Source organism: Macaca mulatta, chromosome 2 (assembly GCF_049350105.2).
Source record: "Macaca mulatta isolate MMU2019108-1 chromosome 2, T2T-MMU8v2.0, whole genome shotgun sequence".
Classification (NCBI taxonomy): Eukaryota; Metazoa; Chordata; class Mammalia; order Primates; family Cercopithecidae; genus Macaca; species Macaca mulatta.
In genome coordinates this window covers 34,439,791-34,464,733 of record NC_133407.1, presented here as the reverse complement: position 1 = coordinate 34,464,733, position 24,943 = coordinate 34,439,791, and the positions used below count along the sequence as shown (strand labels likewise).

General features: G+C 39.1%; 1 protein-coding gene across 28 annotated transcripts in view; it reads right to left on the bottom strand.

The window, feature by feature from the left end:
- NEK11 (NIMA related kinase 11) overlaps positions 1–24,943 on the bottom strand; it is a 310,863-nt gene that overhangs the window by 5,647 nt on the left and 280,273 nt on the right. The window lies entirely within an intron of this gene.

Here is a 24,943-nt window from a genome sequence, read left to right as displayed (position 1 = left end):
TTGAAAAACAAAACACGATTGAGAAAGCCCTAGCCAGACTAACTATGAAAAAAAAGAAAATACACAAATAATAAATCAAAACAGAAATAAAAGTGGAGACATTACAACAGATGCATCAGAAATAAAAAAGGATTATAAGGGACTGATATAGTTTGGATACCTGTCCCTGCACAAATCTCATGTTGAATTGTAATCCCCAGTGTCGGGAGTGGGGCCTGGTGGGAGGTGTTTGGGTCTGGAGAGCTGTTCCCTCATGGCTTGGTGCTGTCCTTGTAATAAGGAATGAATTCTCACAAGATCTGGTTATTCTAAAGTGTGGCACCTCTCCCCTCCCCACTCTCTCTGTCTTGCTACTGCTATGTTACATGCCTGCTCCCACTTCCCCTTCTGCCATGAGTAAAAGCTCCCTGAGGTCTTCCCAGAAGCCAAGCAGATATTGGTGCTATGCTTGTACAGGCTGGAAAACCATGAGCCAATTAAACCTCTTTCTTTATAAATTACCCAGTCTCAGATATTTCTTTATAGCAATGCAACAATAGCCTAATACAGAAAATTGATACCAAGGAGAGGGGTATTGCTATAAAGATTCCTGAAAATGTGGAAGCAGCTTTGGAACCTGGGTAATGGGCAGAAATTGGAAGAATTCAGATAGCTCAGAAGAAGACAGGAAGATGAGGAAAAGTTTAGAACTTCCTAGAGACTGGTTAAATGGTTGTGACCAGAACCTTTTATAAAGTTTTATAGTGCTGATAGTGATATGAACAGTGAAGTCCAGGCTGACAAGGTGTCAGATGGAAATAAGGAACTTATTGGGAACTGGAGCAAAGGTCACAGGTGTTATGCCTTAGCAAAGAGCTTAGTTGCATTCTGTCCATGCCCTAGGGATCTGTGGAAGTTTGAACTTCAAAGTGATGATTGAGGGTATCTGTTGGAAGAAATGTCTAAGCAGCAGAGCCTTCAAGATGTGGCCTGGCTGCTTCTAACAACATATGTTCAGATATTGGAGCAAAGAAACGATGAAATTTGGAATTTATATTTAAAAGGGAAGAAGAGCATAAAAGTTTGGAAAATTTGCAGCCTAGATATGACAAAGAGAGAAAAAGCTTTTTTTGGGGGAGAGAAATTCAAGCAGGCTATGGAGCAACCACTTGCTAGAGATACTTGCATACCTAAAAGTGGGTCAAGTGTAAATATCCAGACAATGAGGAAGAGGCTTTAAAAGCATTTCAATGATATTCATGGCAGCCCCTCTCATGACAGGCCCAGAGGCCTAGGAGGGAAGAATGGGTTCAGGAGCCAGGCTAAGGGACCTACTGCCCTGCACAGCCTCAGGACACTGCTCCTCACATCCCAGCTGCTCTGGTTTCAGCCTTGGTTCAAAGAGGCCCAGCTCAGGCCAGAGCTCCAGATGGTGCCAGCCATAAGCTATGGCAGCTTCTACATAGTGTTAAGCCTGCAGGTGCACAGAATGCAAGAATGAAAGTGGCTTGGAAGCATCTGCCTAGGTTTCAGAGGATGTATGCAAAAGCCTAGTGTTCAGACAGAAGTCTGCTGCATAGGTGAAGCCCTCACAGAGATACTCTGCCGGGGCAGTGGGGAAGGAGAATGTAAGGTTGGACTGTCACCCTGGTTCTCAGCCAATGACCTTACCTATTTTCTCAAATGGAAAACCAAAACAATCATGTAAACATTCCATTTTCCCAGTACTCAAACTGCCCACTTATTTGGATCAGTAACTATATACTTGACCTCCTCTTCTGTGCCTAATTAAGGGATCCTCCCTGCTCCTATCAAAGAAAAAACTCTACCTGAGTGCTCTGGATTCTGGCCTCTGTCACCATCACAGTGACATTCCCTCCTGCAGTCATCTTCTCTCTTTACCTCACAATCACTTTCTACCTCTACTGGATCTTTCCTGTCAGGGTACACACATGACCTGCTCTATCTTTTCCTAAACAATAAAACCTCCTTTAATCTCCACATCCCCCAAGGCTCATCCCCTTCTCAACCCATCACTTTGATCTCTATTCCCAACAAAACTTCTTGAAAGAGTTTTATTTGTTGCTTTTTTACTGCACACTCTTTGTCAATCCACTCCTCTTGAGTCTTGGTCCTCTCTTTTTCCCTGAAACTACTCTTGCTATGGTATCAATGACTTTCATATGGCCAATTCCCCTGGTCACTTCTTTGTATACATAAATTTTTAAATTCTTTTTTAAAAATTGAGGTAAAAGTCATTTACCATAAAATTCCTGTTGTTTATAAATTGGCCAGTCTGAAGCATTTTGTTATAGCATTGGAATGGAGTAAAATACTTAAATTTTCTGTGCCTTGGGTTTCTTATATTTAAGTGGGGATTTCATATACACACATACATACATACATATATACACACACACCCCTTATCGTGATAGCTATTATTTTACTATCATGCACGTTATTGTTGCTTCCTCAGTGGTGAATTGCACAGCAATCCTATTTCTGTTAAACTGGAAGCCTCAAACAATTTTGTAGCTCTATCTTGGTTAAGATACTATTTTAGTTTTTTTAACTTCTCTGGATGAATTTGAAAAAAAAGACACCAGGAGACTAGTGACACAGTGGGAGTGAAAAACATGTAATTTCTTAGAAATAATCATGAAAACCTGGTTTACCAGAAAGCCTTAAAAGAACACAGGCATAGTTTAAGGAAACCCTGAAAATGATTTTATGGAATATAAGAAATCTCTGCACATCAAATATGTATGAGTCACTGCAGGAATGGAATGGTACAATGTACTTTACCTTTAATATTGTCATTTCAACCATCATTTGGTGCTAACAAGCATCGGGAATCTTCATTAACGATACATTTTACAGAAAGAGGTTTAAAATTCTCCATGTGTAGTGTTTCAAATGGCTGTCTCTGAATCAGGTGGGCAAAGACAGAACAGCTCTCTCTCCAGAAACAGGCAGGTGAACTGATAGATGCTTCCATAGCCTGCAGCCTGCTCAGATGGAGCATGTGCCTTGAAGGCCTCTGTCAACAGCACTTCCCTCTTGCTCAGTTCACCCTAGGCATGACCCTGAGTGCAAACGTTGGTTTAATATACTGCTAAAAACCATTTCTAAAAATATTATTTTAATTGTGACTTAAATACCCACCATCATTCATAATCATAGTAAATGCAGATGGACTAGACTCACTGACTGAAAAACAAAATCCAGCTAGGCGTTGTTACAAGAAATACACCTACAACATGAGAGCATTGAAAGATTAAAAGTAAAATAATTTTTCACAAAGCTACCAGGCAAATAATAACCAAAAGAAATCTAGGGTAGCCATATTAATATGATAAAAATACATTAAAAAAGCATTATTAGAGATAAAGAAAGTCACTACATAATAATTCAATTCACAAAGAAGAAAAAAAATTCTAAATGAGCATGCATCTAATAAAACAGAATCAAAATACATAAAGCACTATAAAAAGAAACTGTCAGATATATTCTTACGATGTTGGATTTTAATATACCTTGCTCAGTTATTGATAAGTGAAGCATTCAAAATATTAGTAATGATAGAAAATATCTGAATAACATACTTAATAAGCTGAACTTAATAGATACACATAGAGCAAGACATTCTTCCCAGGCTCTCATGTAACATTTACGAAAACTGACCATGTGCTAGACAATTTAAGCTTCAATGAATGCTGAATATCAATGAATGCTGAATAATTGGTTTCACATAAAATCTAGTGGCTGACCACAATAAAATGGTTAGAAATCTGTAGTAAAAATAAAGATTAAACATTTATACATATGAGTAAATTTTAAAATAATACATTCTAAATAAATTATGGGTCAAAAACAAAACCAGTCATGCCATAAACAAACTCATTTTAGGCTGACAAAAAAGCTATAGGTGTTCCCGTCTTGGAATATTGCCATGTAAACTTATTCTGAGATTTGGAAAATACACTATAATAGTTCTGCAATGATGCATTTGAATTTTTAGGATTCATAAATAGAAAATTCTATTTAAGAGGACTCTTGCTGTTATTTAAGATGTGAGAAGGGAGGGCAGTGTTCTCTGTGCTGTTCAAATTAAAAGAGTTCCTATGTTCCCTTTTTCAAAGAGAGGGACGTGGGGTGGCAGGAACTATTCCTTTATTTAGTTGGGTATCTCAAATAAAAAGAACTTATATTTTCATTCTTTTCTATTTCTATGCTGTATTTCCTTTCTAAATTTTATCATTTTGTTCAAGAATCAAAAGCCTTTTAAGTTTTTTAGGGATTGTCAAACATCATTTTAGTCCAAATACTTCATTTACAGGTTGTTTTGCCCAAGATTGAATTGGCAGCTGGGGACAAATAGGGGACTAGAGTCCAGGTTTCAGGACTCTCAGGACAGTGCTCATTGGCTGGATAATGTTCCCTGGGCACAGGAGTCAGGAATCCTGAAGGAAGGTTCCCTAATGTTCTAAAATTTGAACTGTTTGGGGTCACATCCCAAATATGTGTTTGGCTGACTCCCCTGCTGAGGAAAAACTATTAAACACCAAGAAAGCTCTTCCTCTCTCCCCTGCCCATTTCCTCCAAACTCAGTCTGTCATCCTCCAAATTCCTTTACTTACCTGTTCCTGTGCTTACCTTTCATTTATAAAAAAATACATTTTATCACATCTACTTATCTGCCCATCAACTATAGACTATGCTGTGTACCCTCTAATTTTTATCTCTATCTCATAAGGGTTCTAAAGAATAGAGCCATAGCTGCTTAGTTTTATAAGGATAATATGTAAAATGTCCTCACATTTTAAATATTATTTTAATTTTGAATCAATCCCATACTAACAGAAACGTTATAGGAATAGTATAAAGAACTCTTTTGTCCCTGAGTCTTTTGAGAATAAGTTGCTACCCCAATGTCCCCCACTCATACTTCGTGTATATTTTCTACAAATAAAAACACTTCTACATAACCACAGAACTGCCACCAAAATCACCAGTCAATCAAATTGATATTGATAGATCTGATTCTCTTATCTTGTATATGGAAACATTCAGATTTCCCCCAGTTGTCCAATAACACTGCCTTATAACAAAGCATTCAAAATAATCATGAGTTCCATTTACTTGTCATGTCTCTTTAGTTTCCTTCAATGATCTGGATGCTAGAATGTCCCTCAATTTGCATTGCTCATGCCTTTGGGATTTACCAGCTCTTACCCTCTGGTCATCCATCCTTTTATGTATTAGCCTAAAGGATGACTTCAGGAGTAGTGTCTTTCATTATCTTGAGGCATTATTAGAGAGCTCCACCTACGCCAGTTCAAGAAGGTTCTCACTTCTCTTGGGTAAGAACAAAGCCCTGATAGTAACAGGAGAAGGATCTTGCCACTTCCAGGTGCCTACTAGTGATTCTTCCATGCAATCTGTTCCTGTTGTACTATAAAAAACAGGACTCCTCCTAGGGAAGGGAAGCAGCTTGTGAAGTGAGTTTCCAGAAGCTCAGAATACAATGCTTTGTCCCAAATATTTCCCTGTACCCCCACCATCACACTTTATAAATCCCACCAGTGAAGGGTACATTCATACAGCGGAAGAAATCACTTCTCAAAGCAGCTGTTAGCTTCCTAGGATAAGGGTCAGGGGCTGCAAAGCTGAGCACAGTGAGAAGACTGAAGCCTCGTCAGACACTCTAAGTGCTGGATGGGATTCTGTTGCCAACTTTCCGGGTGAGGGACTTTCACTTTTCAGAGCCTCAGTTACTTCATCTGCAATGTAGACTAAATGATTTCTAAGGATTCTTTCAGCTCTAAATGTTCAGATTCAATTATAAGTGAGAGCTCAGGAAGACATTCTTTGCTTACAGGTGATCAATAATTATTTGTTGACAAAATGAAGTAAAAAATGACTCGAAGGCCAGAAGAAAATAGACACTTTGTGAGTCATGAATTTCACTCTTTTTAAAAATAGTATCTGAGTAAGCAAATTATTTTTAAGAGCTTTCAATCATGAGTAGTTCTTGCTCAGAGAGAGGGGAATATAGAAGAAAATCTGTTTTTTTAAGAGTATGTTAAGTACCAGGAACGTTTTGTTTTTATTTCATCTTTGTGGAATTCCCTCTTTTATTTATTTATTTATTTTTTTAATTTTTTTTTTTTTGAGACGGAGTCTCGCTCTGTGGCCCAGGCTGGAGTGCAGTGGCCGGATCTCAGCTCACTGCAAGCTCTGCCTCCCGGGTTCACGCCATTCTCCTGCCTCAGCCTCCCGAGTAGCTGGGACTACAGGCGCCCGCCACCTCGCCTGGCTAGTTTTTTTGTATTTTTGTAGTAGAGACGGGGTTTCACCGTGTTAGCCAGGATGGTCTCGATCTCCTGACCTCGTGATCCGCCCGTCTCGGCCTCCCAAAGTGCTGGGATTACAGGCTTGAGCCACCGCGCCCGGCCTTATTTTTTAATATATTTTTTAAATTGATAAAAAAATTATATATAACAAAATTTCTTATTTTGAGTGTACAGCTCTATGAGTTTTGACAAACTCATTCAGTCATCTAACTCACACCTCAACTGAGATACAGAGCAATTTCATCACACTCCAAAATTCCCTCATATCCTTTTGTAACCAAATCCACCCTCCACCCCTTGGTGATGACTGACCTGTTTCTGTTCCTTCAGTTTTGCCTCTTCCAGAATGTCATATGAATGGAATCATTCAGAATGTAGCTTTTTAAGAAATAGTGACTTTCACTTAACACAGCATCTTTGAAACTGTTGTATGTATTATAATTTGTTCCTTTTATTGCTGATGAGTGTTTCACCGTATGGGTGTGCTGCAGTTGGTTTATCCATTCATAGCTGGCCAATATTTGGGTTGTTCCCAGTTTTTGAAGATTGTGAATAAAGTTGCTATATGTATTCATATGTAGGTTTTTGTGTGGACGTATATTTTCACTTGACTTGGATAAATACCTAGGAGTGGAATTTCTGGATTGTATGGTAAGTGTATATTTAATTTTATAAGAAACTGCTTATTGCTTCTCAGCCTTTTGGCGAAGATCAAGTGTGAATAAACCACTCAACTGTTTTCCAAAGTGGCTGTTCCATTTTGCATTCCCACTAGCAGTGTATGACAGTTCTAGTTGCTCCATATTCTTGCCAGACTTGGTATTTAAAAAAAAAAAAAAAAAAAAACAGCCGGGTGCAGTGGCTCACGCTTGTAATCCCAACACTTTGGGAGGCCGAGGCGGGTAGATCATGAGGTCAGGAGATCAAGACCATCCTGGCCAATATGGTGAAACCCCGTCTCTACTAAAAATACAAAAATAAGCCAGGTATGGCGGTGTGTGCCTGTGGTCCCAGCTACTTGGGAGGCTGAGGCAGGAGAATCACTTGAACCCAGGAGGTGGAGGCTGCAGTGAGCTGAGATCGTGCCACTGCACTCCAGCCTGGGTGACAGAGCATGACTTCATCTCAAAAAAAAAAAAAAAGAAAAAAAGAAAAAAAATTTATGCCAAGCACTTGATTATCTATTTTTTAATGTGTTATTTACACAATCATATGAGGTATGCAATATAACTCCTGTTTTACAGTTGAAGAAACTGAGGCATAGATGTTAAGTATAATAACCACTAAATGGCACTGGCACTACATGGGGGGTTCAGATTGATTCTCATTCAGGCTTTGCTCCTAGCTAGCAGTGTGGTCTAGTCACTCAACTCTCCAGGCCAGTCACTATCTTCCTTTATAAATGAAGACATTAACTTCTGGAACAATCTCTAAGCTGATTTTTAATATCTATTAATTCTCAACAAACTGGAGACATTGCTAATGGTTTAATGGATACACGGAAGGTCATTATCATCTAATATTCATTACTCAAGCCCCCAGATTTACAAGGATGTTTAGGGCATCAGAACTTAAAAATATTTACTGATAAATGGTTGTGTATAAAATTAGTCCACCCTGAAAACTGCCTCTTTGCTGAATGCTAGTTTCTATCTCCGTCCATCACACTAAGAGTTCTGTTACCAGTGAGCTGTGACAAGGTAAACACAAAGAGCAAATGCAAAGTAAACTGACTTCATTAAAATGGCATTACAAAACTTGCAGATGCAGGATTTCACATGGTGCGTGAATGTGTCCCCCAAGGTTCACGGGTTGGAAACTTAATCCCCATTGCAGCAGTGTTAAGAGGTGGGATCTTCAAGAAGTAATTTGGTCTTGAGGGTTCTGCCTTATGAATGATTAATGCTGTTACTATGGGAGTGGCTTAGTTATTGTAGGAGTGGGTTCCTGATAAAAGGACGATTTTGCCCCCCTCTTCCTTCTCTCTTTTCCCCTCTCTCTTGTTCTTCTGCCTTCTGCCATGGGATGATGTAGCAAGATGGCCCTTACCAGATGCTGGCACCTTGATATTTGACTTCCCAGCCTCCAGAACTGTGAGAAACAAATTTCTTTTCTTTATAAATTACTCAGACTGTGGTGTTCTGTTACAGCAACACAAAATGGACTACGTGATGAAATCATGTTGGAATCTTGTGCTATCATTGATAAGAAAGGATCTGAGCATTAGGTCAATTACCAAAAAACTGAAAAATCAGTAACAATGATGACAGACTCTTCAAATAGGATGATTTAAATTTTAGGAAATTGGAAGAAGACTTTGAGAAAGTTAACAAGGTCCTCCAATATTTCCCCCAAAATGATCTTCTCTGATTTGACTATGCTTGTTCCTCCATATCTCCCTGATCCCTAGACTTCTTCTGTCCTCTATCCACATTCTCTCCCAAAGTGGGTCATCTAGTTTCATGACTTTAAATCTTCCCTTAAACTGTTGGTTCTCAAATATGCACTTGTCACTTCTCTCCTAAACTCCAGACTCATGTATTCAATTACCTACTTGATACTTCTGTGTGGATGTCTAGTAGGATGTCTAATAATCTTAGAATTATTGTGCCCAGTCAAATTCCTGCTCTTCTCTCTAAAATATCTTAATACTATTCAGTCTTCCCCATTTCTGTTTATGTCAGTTCCTGCTCAGATCAAAAACCTCTGAGTTATCTTTGATTCCTCTCTTTCTCTCACATTCCAGTAGTCCAGTTTCTTTCATAATCAGATCAATTAGTAAGCCCAATCAGCTCCACTTGTAAGATGTAACTAGGATCCCAACACTTCTCACCATTTCCACTACTACTCTGTCTGCCATCTGATTATTTCAGTAGCCTCTCGATTAGTTTCCTGCTTCCACCCTCACTACTCTACAGTCTGTTGTCAACTCCGCAGCCATGGTAAGCCCTACTTTCACTTCTCTGCTCAAAACTCTATTGGACTCTTCATCTCAGACTAAAGGTCTTTCCAGTGCTGTATAATATCCAATCACATCTCTCCAGATTGCCTACCTTCCTCCCCTCACTCACTCCATTCCAGCTGCACTGGCTTCCTGCTCTTCTTTGAACACATTAGGCACATCCTGCTCTGGGACATTTGCATTGATGTTTTGATGTTCCCTCTGACTAGAATGCTCTTTCTCTGCATATCCATATGTTTCTCTCCTCATCATCTTCAAATCTTTTCCCTCATGTCATCTTCTCAGAGAACATATTCTGACCACCCTTTTTAAACTGTAATCTTTACCAATATTCTGTACTACATATTCACCAGCTCTGCTTTTGTATTTTCTTCTTAGTACTTGCTACTTTCCACCATGATCTGCTTTTCCCTAATATTTTATGATTTATTAATCACCCATTAGAATATAAGGTCCATGAGAACACGAAAAATATTTTTTTGACTGATCCCACTGCCTAGAACAGTGCTTGGTGCATAGTAAGTACTCAATAAATATTTGTTGGATGAATAAGTAGATGTCTTGAAAGTCAAATAGGAAGGAATATGGTGATGTCATACAATTTTATTAAAAAATGTATGTATCCCTAGTATTCTAAGAATAGCTAGGAATTTAATAGTAAAATAAATAGAATTTAATAGTAAAATTATAGCCTAATTTTATAAACTCTAAAATCACTTTTATGGGTTTTAGCTGCTGTTTTTCAAGATAAAACTCCAAACAAGTAGTTTTCAGTATTTCTTATGACATATTCATCATTATTGCAAATGAATTGGCTTTATGGGGCCTGCACAATCATCTGTAAATAAAAGATGGCCTCTTATATTTCTGGGTGACTAGAAACAAGCCCTAATTTTTAAAAAGGAATTCTGTGCAGAAGGGACAGTGTTTCTGCCTGTCTTCTTTCACACTTTGCACACCCAGGCCATCTGGAGTGAAACTGAAGTCTGCCCAGAGCTGCTGGAAGCCCCAGCTGCCCTGCTGCCCACGGAGTCCTCGGAGAAGGACGACTCCAGAGGCCCTCAGATCCTTGGAGGAGGTAAGCAGCCAACACAGTGTTGTTCAACAGATGCCACCGTCTGCCATGTAAGTTAAATAAGGCAGAAGCAGCAGCTAAGGAGATTTTAGCCTCCTGTTCTAAACAGTATTTTAGCCTAACAGCAGAAAACGTTTAACATGTTACCCCACTCCTAGAAAAACAAGCAATGTATCTTCAGGGAGAGAGAGAAAAAACACTTTCCACCATTCTCATGGGTCATCAAGTTTAAAAGCTCTCTTATCCCTAACCCTTTAGAGAAACTAACGGAAAGTATGTTTCCCTTTCCCTGGAGCTTATTTACCTTGGAAATTGTTTGTCTGCCCAGAAGTGCTACAATAATGGCTACATACATATTTTTGTTTCCAGATTCATTAATGATGTCAGAAGTGTAAAACTAAAAGGAGAAGACTGGTTTTCAAGATTGCTCCCCCACTAGGCTTGAAGACCCATGAAGGCAGAGGACCTTTCTGAGTTATCTTTGTACCCTGCACAGTCCTGGCACAAAATAGCACCTAAGTCATTCATTCGGCAAATTTTTTAAAACAATATTCCTGTCAATGACACATTCAGCAATGATCTCTTTATTTATTTATATTATTTTTAGAGACAGAGTCTTGCTCTGTCACCCTGGCTGGAGTGCAGTGGTACGATCATAGCTGCAACCTCGACCTCCCAGGCTTAAGTGATCCTCCCACCTCAGCCAGTAGAATAGCTGGGACTACAGGAATGCACCACCACAACCCAGCTCATTTAAAACAAAACTTTGTAGTGACAAGGGTGTCTTGCTATGTTTCCCAGGCTAGTCTCAAACTCCTAGCCTCAAGCAATCTTCTTGTGTTGGCCCCCCAAAGCACTAGAATTACAGGCATGAGGCATCATGCCTGGCTATAAGCACATTTTAAATGAGCACTTAGTATGTGCCATGTGGGGCAGATGTAGCCACAAGCCTCTGACCTCACAGAACTCATATTAAACAAATAAACAAATAAGGTAATTTTAGATTTTTTTCAGTGCTACAAAATAAAAACAGGGAAATAAGAGAGACAGTAGAGAACAGGACTGTTGAGAAGAAAGTCTGGAATCCCCAAGAAGGTGGGTGTCAGAAAAGATATTTCTAACGGATTTGGCACAGACCCCCCCTTTTTTTTTCCTTTTTTTTTTTTTTTTTTACCACCAGGCTCTGGAATTTGAACCACCATCTTCAGGACTGACTCAAATGCTAAGGAAGCCAGGCCTGCTGCTAACATTTGTAAGAGGCGGCAAGAGTATAAATGGAGATCCACATATGTATAAATAATTAAAGAGTGTGAATCAAGCTAACAAACTGTTTAATAAAGTATGATCTACCCTCTTAGCTTGACAAATCAACTTTTCCAACACATGGAAGAACAAGTTTGCACTCAGGATTCTCAGACTCCTCAGAGTTCTGCACTGGGATGTGCAAGGGCTGTTCAAGCCAGCCCTTGGGGCCCTGATCCCTGCCTCCCGGCCTGTGCCCATCTCTTCTCAGCCTGGCTCCAACTCCCATTGAGAGGAAGTTCTTGTACACATATGATACTGCTCCCCTATGTCTAATATTTATCCATACCTTCTGCAAACAGCCACTGTGTGACGACCCTTGGGCTTAGGGTCTGCAAACTGACAATACAGACAAAGGGAACCAAGGCAGAGGCTCACAGACTCTAGAAATGGGCCTGGGGCCATTTGAGCAGAGACTTGTGGGATCCCAGGTAAGCAAGGCATCTTAGTTTGCTTGTGCTGCTTAAACAAAATACTACAGACTAGGTAATTTATAAATATGAGAAATTTATTTCTCAGAGTTCTGGAGGCTGGGAAGTCCAAGGTCCAAGGTCAAGGTGCTAGCAGGTTTGCTGTCCAGTGGGAGCTGCTCCCTCTGCTTCCAAGATGGCACTTTTTTGCTGTGTCCTCTGGAGGGGAAGAAAGCTTAGATGGGTAAAAGGGGGCAATTATCTCTCTGAGGCCTCTTTTGTAAAGGTATTAATCCATTCCTTATGGCTCTGCCCTCATGACTTAATCACTTTCCCAAAATCACATCTCTTAATACTACTTCAATGAAGATTAAGTTTCCACATGAATTTTGAAGGGGACACATTCAAGCCACAGCACAGGGCATGACCTAGTAGAGGAGATGCAAGCTCTGGGTGTGCAAGTCCCCTTTGCTCCATGAACTTCTTGCTTCATGGGAAGGGATGTGGCTGGAGGGTACCCCTCTACAGCACAGGGCCCAGAGCACCCCTCTTGCCTTGGGTTTAGGGATAATATAGGTGGTGGTTGTGAGGCTACTTTTGCTCATTAAGAAAAGCCTCCTTGAGGATGGGTGCGGTGGCTCACACCTGTAATCCTAGCACTTTGGGAGGCTGAGGTGGGTGGATCACGAGGTCAGGAGATCAAGACCATCCTGGCTAACATGGTGAAACCCCGTCTGTACTAAAAATACCAAAAAAAAAAAAAAAAAAAAAAAAATTAGCTGGGTGTGGTGGCGGGGCCTGTAGTCCCAGTTACTCGGGAGGCTGAGGCAGGAGAATGGTGTGAACCTGGGAGGAGGAGCTTGCAGTGAGCCGAGATCATGCCACTGCACTCCAGCCTGGGTGACAGAGTGAGACTCCGTCTCAAAAAAAAAAAGAAAAGAAAAGAAAAGAAAAGAAAAGCCTCTTTGAGAGGTGGGGCTAAGAATGACATTTGAATGGAAACTTGAATGATAAAGATGAGTCATTCAAGCCAAGACTTGGGAGAAGGGCATTCCTAAGTGAGAGAAGAGGATATGCCCAGCTCTCATAAGCTCTAAGGAAGAGTCACCAACTGGGGTGGGTGGAGCCTAATTAAGAGGAGAAGAATGGTAAGAGATGACGTGAGATGATGGTCAGGCAGGAGCAGGGAGCCTGGAGGTCAGGTAAGGGGGCTTGACTTTGCCATGGGTGTAATGGGAAGCCTCTGGAGGGTTGAAATGATTTTAGTTCTGTTACAGCACAATCACTCTGGGTGCTGTGTGAAATGGATGAATAGCAAGGAGCTGTAGCCAAGAGCAAATCAACAGAAGTACCACTCAGAATGTCTCAGTACCCATTACATAAGGATTCTTGTGATTAATTCTTCCCCGAATTTTAGAGCCAAGAAAAATCCAGCTCTCGAACCGAGAGTTGTGGATTAGAGCTTCTGTTTCTCATCTACACACAAATGTGTGCAATGTCTTTTCATGACAATTACAACTTTATCATAAGGTTGTCTACTAAGAAACCAGTAGGCAGGTTTCTCTCCTTGTCTAGACCACCTGAAAGCTCATAGCTGAGTTTGCACTTATTTGCAGAGTAATCTGCTCATTTATCATTCTGGCATCCAATCACAACTTTTTAGCTAACTACCTATATGTTTTCATAAACTTTTCTCACACAGTATAAATTTTAAATAAATAACAATAGCAATTACTCATATAAAACAACTTGAGACTGGTATCAGACTAGTGGTTCTTTCACCAGTGTGTACACTGGAAGTTTTGTTTGTTTTGTTTTTTGATGTTTGTACATTGTAATTGCAGGACAGGTAGTAAGAAGATTTTAAATTCACATTAGCTTTGCTACCACTAAATTATGGTGACTGAGTGTTTCTAATTTACAAACAACTGTATGCAATCTCTTTTTATGATTATCCCAACTTTATCATAAGGTTGTTATATTTTAAGACATATGAAAAGGTATAAAGTATAATACAGTGAATACCCATATATCTAATTCCCAGTTTAAGAAATAAAACATCAGCAAATACAGCTGAAGCTCCATGAATTCCCCTCCCAAATCATACTCCCTTCCCACCCGCAGAGGGAACCTCTATTCTGAGCCTGGTGTTTATCACCACCAAGAATTAAAAAAATAATTTTACTATATATATACAAGTATGTATCCCTTAGAAATGAGTAGTAGTACTGTTTTGTGTGTCTTTACACTTTAAGTAAATGGTATAAGTTTTTTCTTGTTTTTGCTCAAAACTGTTGATATTTATGTCCTTTGATTCTTTGGCTGATTGACTTTCACTGTGAGTCATGCCATCATTATTTCTGTATTCATTCTCCTGCCGAAGTACATTTCAGGTTGTTTCTATTCCTCTCCTGATCGCCCTCCCCCAACACACACGCTTTTATTAATAAATCTGCTAGAACATTCTTGCATACATCTCCTTGGATGTGTTGTATCATAAACCACAGAATATATTGAGCTTTTCAGACACAAGTTCTACATTAAGTCATTATTTTCAGATTGATTTACTATTGCTTATATTCAATCCTTTAGAATGGCCTCAAGAGGATATTTTATAACAATGGAGCACAATCCAGAGAGGGACAGAGTAATTTTAAAAATCAGATTTATAGAATTTTTTAAAAATCCCTGTAAGGTACCAAGGAGCTCACCTAATGGAACACCTTCATTTTATGGACAAGAAAACCAATGCTCAGAGGGGGAAGGAGTTGCCTAGTAGTGAGCACTGGGCTACCGAGGGCAGCAGATACCTTCATTGAGCCTCCACTGTGATGGACATGTGTACAAACCTTACAAATAAACCCCTTGCTTTCCCTTCTGTTCTCTAAGACTCACTAAACAATGTGCCATGAAACATAGCCCACTTGATGAAGTCCCTCCTGAATGAATTACAATTGTGCTTCCTTTATCAATTCAAGCCACATTTTTTTTTTCATTTTTGAAGAGTCAATTTCACATCAGCTTTACTGAAGTAGAAGCAAAGATCAGAAGATAAAATAGATTTCTTTATCAAGCATAACTAGAATAACTAGATTTACAAAGGACAAATTTTAAAAAATCACAAAGGAGAAAACAGAGCATAAAGTTGGAAGAATTTCTCAGAGCAAGGATGAGTTCCCATGACTGGGAAACTATTCAGTTTCCTTAGTTAAGAGTGAATTTTAAAATCTACATTTCGTTTGGTGAGTTTCAACAAGGACTCTTTCCTTGACCAAAGCTTAATCTTGTTCCTCTGAAGCCTCTTCTTGACTAGGCCTGGTCCTGGCCTGCAGAGCCCAGATCAGCAAGAATTCCCAAACCCTTGATACTTAACCAAATCCTCTTAGTAATTTCCCATCCACTGACCCCTTCGCTATGCCCATTGCCCATAAATCCCCAGCTGTCCCTGCTGCATCCAGAGTCCAGATTAATCTCTCCCCTGCTGCAATAGTCTTGAATAAGGCCTTTCTTGCCTGTTTAATTATGTTTCATGCTTTTTTCTTCAACAGATTCACCTCCTAATACTAAACTGTCACTGAGTCCTTCATCCGAAACTGCCTGTAATTAGGATAGCCATGTGTATCCCTTTACTGAGACAGTCCCAGGGCCTGCCTGACACAGGAGCACAATTACCAGTGGCTGCCCAATCTACTCTCAAAATGCCTTGGTTTGCAGAATAAATTGTCTTCACACACATGAGGTGTGAAATTTACTGGCTAGAGACACTCATTAAGAAGAGGACTTTAAAAATGGTGCTACAGAAATATACACAGAATAAAAGAGAGCAAATTCATGAAACTAGAACACTCCCTTTTCCACAGTGCCTCCAGAGGCATAGTTACATTTGATTTGTATCATATTCTATCCAAGTTAAGTGTTTCACCATAAATAAAAATTGATGATTTTCATGAATTTCTCATTCAAACATATTCATACAATGTCTTTATTATGCCTCTCCTTTGGAAACTACAAATGGGTTTATTATAGAACACCGCCCAGAAATGTGACATGCATTCCAGAAAGAGAGGTAGACAGGGGAAGGAGACAGGTAGAGAGGAGATAGAAACAGACCAGGAAGGCCAATGTGGTATAGGCTTCAGGAAAAACAGCTGAGGTTGGGGAATCAATACCTCCTTTTCGAGAAATTGCATTAAAGGACTGAAATGAATTTGCAAAACAATAATTGAGGCCGACACCTGCTCTTGACAGAAGGGATGAATCAAGACTGAACTGTGCTTTAGCACCTGCTGTGGGGAGGAAAGAACAAGAAGGGAACTGCTAAAGCTTTTCGCCTAGAAATGCTGAGTTTTTTAATTGCTTTCTGAAGCCAAAAGAGAAAATTACTCATTAAGGTGGGGTTTGCTGAGTGATTTTTGAACAATGGTTTGTTTGTTTGTCCTAGCTACTTCCACGTATTTGAAAACATTTGCAAGAGGCCCTTATTCTGCAGAGCTTTCTTAGGTCTGATGGAATGAGACGAGAATAACAACTGCACACTCAGTGGGCAGGATCTCAGGCATGGGCTTTCAGACATAAGATGTGATGCAGGGAAGAGGGGAACAAGTTAGATCAGATAATCTTCAAAGTTTTCTCTAACTGGAAAGTCTAAGGTTCTGCCATTCAGTGGACTCTCTACATGGGTTTGCTAATCCCATTTTACAGAAGGAAAGATTCAAACAAGGAGAGAGCAAGGACACTGAAGGGGAGCGGGGGCCTCTTCATCAGAGCTCAGTATGTGACCCACAGGGTCAGACTGACAATTTAGAAAAGAGGAGCCAAGGCCATCACAAGGATGCTCCACTGAAGCCTCAAGGAAATGTGATCCCACCAATGGCATCACATCACATGTGAGCTGCTTAGACATGCAGAATCTCTCACCCTCCTCAGACCTACTAATCACAATCTGCACTTAACGAGACCCCAAGTTCTTCACATACACATTAGAGTTTGAGAAATACAGGCTCTGGTTTGCATTTCTCTGATGATTAGTGATGTTGAGCAGTGATTACACTTAAAGTAGCAAGACTCTAGAAAGTAGTTACAACTATGAACTAGCTTTTTAAAAAATGTAATTTCAACTTTTAGATTCGAGGGGATGCATATATGTGCAGGTTTGTTACATGGGTATATTGTATATTGTGTGATGCTGAGGTTTGGGATATGAATGACCCCCTCACCCAGAGAGCAAGCATAGTACTCAACAGTTTTTAACCCTTTCCCCTTCTCTCCCTCCCTCCTCTAGTAGTCTTCGATGTCTGTAAGTGACAACATGTGGTATTTGGTTTTCTGTTCCTACAATAATTTGCTTAGAATAATTGTCTCCAGCTGCATCCGTGTTGATGCAAAGGACACGACTGCATTCTTTTTTATGGCTGCAGCATATTCCATGGTGTAGATGTACCTCATTTTCTTTATCCAGTCCCCCACTGATGGGCACCTAGGTGGATTCCATGTCTTTGCTATTGTGAATAGTGCTGCGATGAACATACATGTGCATGTGTCTTTTTGGTTGAAAACCTTGTTTTCTTTTAGATATATACCCAGTAGTGGGATTGCTAGGTCAAATGGTATTCCTGTTTTAAATTCTTTAAGAAATCTCCAAGCTGCTTTCCACAGTGGCTGAACTAATTTACATTCCTACCAACAGTGTATAAATCCTCCCTCTTCTCTGCAGCCTCACTGGAATCTGTTGTTTCTTGACTTTTTGATAATAGCCATTCTGACTGATGTGAGATGGTATCTCATTGTGGTTTTGATTTCCATTTCTCTGATATTTAGTGATGTTAAGCATGTTTTCATGTTTCTTGGCCACTTGTATGTCTTCTTTTCAGAGGTGTCCATGTCTTCCCCATTTTTTAATGGGGTTATTTGGGTTTTTGCTTGTTTAATTATTTAAGTTCCTTAAAGATTCTGGATACTAGACCTTTGTTACATAGTTTGCAAATATTTTCTCCCATTCTGTAGGTTGTTTGTTTACTCTGTTGATAGTTTCTTTTGCTGTGCAGAAGCTTTTTCATTTAATTAGGTTCCACTTGTCAATTCTTGCTTGTGTTGGAATTGCTTTTGAGAGCTTATTCATATATTATTTCCCAAGGCTGATGTCCAGAATGGTGTTTTCTATGTTTTCTTCTAGAATTCTTACAGTTTGAGGTTTTACATTTAAATCTTTAATCCATCTTTAGTTAATTTTTATATATGGTAAAAGGTAGGGATCCTGTTTTATTCTTCTGCATATGGCTAGTCAGCTATCCCAGCACCATTTATTGAATAGGGAGTCCTTTCCCCATTGCTTATTTTTGGAAGACTTTGTCAAAGATTAGATGGCTGTAGGTATGAGGCTTATTTCTGGATTGTCTATTCTGTTCCATTGGTCTATGTGTCTGTTTTTGTACCAGTATCATGCTGTTCTGGTTACTGTAGCCTTATAGTACAGTTTGAAGCTGGGTAATGTGATGCTTCTGGCTTTGTTCTTTTTGCTTAGGATTGCTTTGGCTATTTGGCCTCTTGTTTAGTTCCACGTGAATTTTATAATAGGTTTTTTTCTAATTCTGTGAAAAAATTATGTTGGTCATTTGATAGGAATAGCATTGAATCTGTAGATTGCTTTGGGTAGTATTGCCATTTTAACAGTATCGATTCTCCCAATTCATGAATATAGAATGTTTTTGTATTTGTTTGTGTCATCTATGATTTCTTAGCAGTGTTTTGTAGTTCTCCTTGTAGAGATATTTCACCTCCTCTGTTAGATATATTCCCAGGTATTTTATTTTTGTCTGGCTATTGTAAATGGGATTGCCTTATGAACTAGGATTGACATAGAATTCTGACATTCTTATAGGATCAGGGCAGCTTTCTAAGCTGGGAGGCATTGTTTCCCACACAGCATCCTCTACTGAAATACTAAGCTTTCTTTTTTACAATATGAGTTTAAATCTGGTAAAGGTACTGTAGAAGGAGTCACCATCAATTTCAGGCTACAGCTGTCTTTCCTTCTCTCTCTGTCTCTCCCTCTTCTTCCCCATTTCTGGAGGACAGATTTGCATTGATAATAATTTTGATTTTTAACACATTGTTAGTATTAATCAGTCTACTGTTCTATGTCTTAAGAGGAGAGCACCAGCCTTGCATGAGATGGAGATTATGAATCAGTTTGTTTGGTAGTTTGCTGGATCTCCTTGTCCACATTTACTCCTGACTTCTAATTCTGCATTGGCTAGAATTCTCTTTGCTTAACTAAGCAGGAAACCATTTTCTCTTTAATTTGGGTACTACTGCATTCTAATTTTATTTTACTGATGATCTGACTAGAAAACAACCAAGCATAAAGCTGTGTTAAGAATTTAATTTTTCTTTGATTTTCTTTGTATCTGGGGAAGGTACTATAGAAATTATTTGGTGTAAAATAGTTGTGATAAGGTCTAACATATGGGCAATCCTGGGGAAGAAACAAAAATAATTAAATCACAGGTTTTATGTTGAGCTACCATGGAATTGCCATTTTTACAGGTTAAAAAGTCAAATATGGGCAATTTCATATAGTTCAGATGAATTAGAATATTTTAGTTTAGAATTTCTTGACTTAAGAAATATTGAGAAAATAGAAAGTACTATTTGTGGAGGCTGGGTTGTTTATTTTACTTGGAGACTTGTTTTTATGAAATAAAAAAAATGTTTTCAGAGGCTAGATAATCATCTTTGTATTCTAAGCCACCATAAAGAATAGTGTGTTAGAAAGTAAGGTTCAGTTATAGATTCAGGATGAACGTATGTGTCCTTGAAGGAGATTTATTTTTTGCATGTGTGAAAGAAAGATATAAATGGTGCTAGACTTTGACACCAAAAACTAGGGAAAGTTTCTTTTCTACTTCCTTGCCACAGTCAGGTAAACTCTGATAGAAGTAAGAAGAGAAGATATTTCCCCTACAGAACCAACAACACATTACCACCACTCTAGTTGGAAGGTGGGAGAATATTTGAATATTTCAAAGCAAAGTAGTCCCTTTTTGGTTAATTATTACAATTCTACTACAAGCATGCTGAGTTTCCATGGCACTCTGGGCATAATTCTATGACAGCCTGAACTGCGTCACAGTGTAATTGTGTGTTTAAACGTCTGTTTTCCCCATACTAGCTTGATATCACACTTTGAGTAGTAAAGTAGGAATCATGCTTATTTGTAATGATGTGCCTAGTGAGTGCCAAGGGAGCTTAGCACACAGCAAGCATTGATAATTATTTTCTTTCAAATGTCCTGCTTACATAGGTTCACTTAGCATTACATCATCACAGGAATGTCCTAAGTTATTCAAATTTCTACGAAAATAGTTTTTGTAATGGCTATAGAATATTCCATTGGATGTAAATATTATAAATTATCCTTTTATAAATACATTATATATATAAACATGTACAGACATGTACTAAACAACAACATATGCATGAGACCTTATTATGCCTATTGTTCTGCATCTTTCTTTTCTTGGTTAACAATATACTCTAGAGAGCTCACCACAGAAGCATGTGCAGATCTTTCTCACTTCTTTTTAATGCCAGGATAGTATGCCTTTGCAGGGATATATGTTGATTTTCCAAAACAACTGTTATTTATACTTTCAGGCTATTTATAGCTTTTTGTTATTAAAAAATCCTGTAAGTATATACCTTTGATATATGTTTTTGTGCATTTATACAAGTATTTACATAGCATAAATTCTGAAATTTGCTGAATTAAAGAGGATTTTCACTTAAAAATTTTGAACAGACATTGCCAGATTGCTCTCCAAATTATCACACTAATTAACATTCTCTTCAACTCTGTATGAAAGTAACTGCTCCATTTTAAAATGGAAATAGTGATTGGGATATATTTGTGTTTGTGTATTTGTTTGGGATTGAAATAGAGTTCAAGAACTCCAATGATACTATGGCACAACTAAATTAGGTTTTGCTCCCTCCTTCCCTATCTCCCTTTCCACTTCTTCTTCCTCTTTATCTTCCTTCAATTTTTCTTTCCTTATTTCCCTCTTTCCCCTCTTCCTTCTTTCTTTCCCATCATTCTACCTTACTATTTTATTTAATGGGAGAAGAGATAGAGGAAAAATTAGACTGAAGGACAGTGAAGAATCTGAAGAAAGCAGGAAATGGGCTTAAGTTGGAAGCAGACTGTTGGGAATACATGGAAATCTGCAGGGTGGAGCAAGTCAAACATACTGAGGAGGACAGTTTGGATATGATTTTCTCATCCAGGGGGAACTTGTTTAAAAATGCAGAGGTCTGGCCGGGCGCAGTGGCTCATGCCTGTAATCCCAGCACTTTGGGAGGCTGAGGCAGGTGGATCACGAGGTCAGGAGATCGAGACCATCCTGGCTAAGACAGTGAAACCCCGTCTCTACTAAAAATACAAAACAATTAGGTGGGCGTGGTGGCGGGCACCTGTACTCTCAGCTACTCGGGAGGCTGAGGCAGGAGAATGGCGTGAACCTGGGAGGCGGAGCTTGCAGTGAGCAGAGATCAGGCCACTGCACTCCAGCCTGGGCAACTGAGTGAGACTCCGTCTCAGAAACAAACAAAACAAACAAACAAAAAATGCAGAGGTCTGTTGTAGGGCCTAAAATTCTGCATTTCCTTCTCTCCTCCTCCTCCTCCTCCTTCCTCCTCCTTGCACTCCTCCTTCTCCTCCTCCTCCCGCCCCTTCTTCTTCTTCAGTGGGGGTAGAGACAGGGGTTTCACTGTTGCCCAGACTGATCTTGAACTCCTGGCCCCAAGCAGTTCTCCTGTCTCAGTCTCCCAAAGTGCTGGGATTACAAGCACGAGACACCACAGCTGGTCAGATTCTGCATTTCTAATGGGACCTCTAGTGATACTGCTGCTCTTCATCTGGGACCACACTTTGAGGAGCAGCAATTAGTTGCCATAAATTGCAGGCAGGAGCGTTCCTAATCAGTGGTAAGGGCTGTGATCATCACTATTTACAGCCAAGGATGCCTCCTGCAAATGAAACAAGGGGATGAAAGCAATGAGCAGGAGCAGTGCAGCACTACTGCTTCACCCATCAGTTGCAACCTGTGCTGACACCAGCACCAGGACCAAACAGCCGCTGCACTCATACCAATGCTTAGTTTTTCACTCTGGCAGGAACCCTTATTGAGGAATTAGGTCAAATTTTATTCATTTCATCTCCAAAGCTCTGTCACAGAGTCCTTCAACATTTCCTTGATTCACATAATATCTGGTGCTGCTGACACTGTCCTGGGTTTAAGTGGCAATTGCTTGCCTTAGCTTCAGTCCTGAGGGTGCCCACAAACTGCAGCTGGTAGGATGGAAGCCTCACCCCATTATTTTCTATATTGTATGAGAAGAACCAAAAGGAAATTATTGCCTAAAGGCCCAGCATTAGTTTGAGTCCAAGCTTGAAAGCATCTCAACTTCCATTTGAAATTTTAAGCCATTTTTAAGCTCCTCTATAAACTCTCCATGCTCCACTGAAATAGTTTTCAAAATACCATGTTTCAGCAAAGTTGGGATTGTTCATGTATGCTTTGGAACCAGGTACTTTTATATTTTATTCTTCCTGTGTAATAGTTTCTTTACCATCAGTTTTTGCAAATCAAGGAAAGTACAAATGCTAACTTCAAAAAACTTGCAAGCCAAAGTTGAGAGGAGTATTTTCCATTTCTCTGATCTAAGCCAGACAGTGTTGGATGCTGGCATGCCTAGGTTTTCCCTCTCTCGATTTCCACCTAAGGACAGGATGGCATAAAGATACTGTTTTTAAAATATCAACAACAAAAAAAGCAAAAACAAAGAAGAACAATAAGAAAAAAGCAAAAACACACATAATCAAAATACAGGCGGGAGCTCAGGCGTGGAGCCTTAAGAAAACTAGTTAATGCATATATTCTCGTTTTCAAAATATAATCAAAAGGACAAGACTCAGAATAGCACAGGTCTGAAGAACTTCGTCACCTAGCGAAGATATTAAATGTACCTTCTGTGTCTATGCCTAGGATGATGGTGTTTGCATTTGAGAAATAGGTTCAATGTGAGTAAAACTGTGTGCTTCTCTAAAGCTGGGGAGGGGAACAGGCATGCAGGGTTAGCTTTATGAGTGACAGATACAAATTAAGGATACACAAGAAAAGTTTCTAATATGGCAGTATTCCCTTTAGATTTTTCTCTAATAAGGATAATTTTAATATATAGTGATTAGCAATTAGGTTGTTTTATGCTTGATTAATGCTTTTATTTGCAATAAAAAGTTCTATTTAAGTAGAAAATAAGATAGGCATAATGTTTCTTTCCTTTTTCAGAAAATTAGGCTGTTTGGATCATATGTTTATAATAACCACAGAACTATTGTCTGTCTACCTGGTGTATGAAACAAAACAAATAGCCTTTTGAGAATTTTCTTTGTATATCCATATATAGAAAGCCATAAAAATATTTATGCCTTTGTACTGATAAGTAAAAAAATAGAAGCATGTCATCAATGATAGACTGGATAAAGAAAATGTGGTAAATAGACACCATGGAATACTATGCAGCTGTAAGAAGGAATGAGATCATGTCCTTTGCAGGGACATGAATGCAGTTGGAAGCCATTATCCTCAGCAAACTAACACAGGAACAGAAAACCAAATACCACATGTTCTCACTTATAAGTGGGAGCTGAATAATGAAAACACATGGACACAAGGGTGGAACAACACACACTGGGGCCTGTTGCGGGCTGGTGGAGGAGGAAGAGCATCAGGAAAAATAACTAATGGATGCTGGGCTTAATACCTGGGTGATGGGATGATCTGTGCAGCAAACCATCATGGTAGCAAACCTGCACATCCTGCACATGTACCCTGGAACTTAAAAGTTGAAGAAAAAAAGCATGGCAAGATATAGAAACAACCTGTGTTTACTGATGGATGAATACACACACACACACACACACACACAAACACACACACACACACACACACACACAGGAATATTAATCAGCTTTAAAAAGAGGAGATCCTGCCACTTGTGACAATGTGGATGAACTTAGAGGACATTGTGCTAAGTGAAATAATTCAGACACAGAAAGAAAAATACTGCATGATCGGAATCTAAAAAAAAGGAAACAGACTGCATACAGCACATAGAAACAGAGAATAGAATGGTGGCTGTCGGGGGAAGGGATTAAATGGGAAGATGTAAGTCAAAGAGTACACAGTTGCAGTTAGGTAGGATGAATAGTCTAAAGATGTAATATACAACATGAGGACTATAGTCAGAAATATTGTATTGTATACTGGTAATTTGCCAAGATAGTATATTTTAGGTATTTTTATTACATACACACAAAGAAACTATATGAGATGATGGATATGTTAATTTGCTTGACTACAGTAATTGCTTCACTATGTATGTGTATATCAAGGTACATATATCAAAACATCATGTTGTATACCTTAAATATGTACAATAAAAAAGAAGTGAAATAAAAATAAAATATAATAAGCTCCTCAGCAATTTCCATCCCTTAAGATAACTTATAAGTTGTTTGTTTGTTGCTTTTTAAAATATTTAACTTGAAGCCTGTTTATCTGCTACATTTGGCATTGAATAACGAGCTGATAAGGTAATAAAATACGTTTTTAAAACATGAGTATGGGAGCTTAGAAAGGCTTGTCCCAGGACAACTGAAGTCAAGGCTGTTTTCCACCTAGGACGCTGAAGGAATTGCTCAAGTTTCATGGTGAAGCAAAAAACACAGAAGCATGATATGCTCCAAGAATGTTTTTGGTGTGTGGTGGGCAGGCAAGTTGTGCCAGTTTTTCAGCTA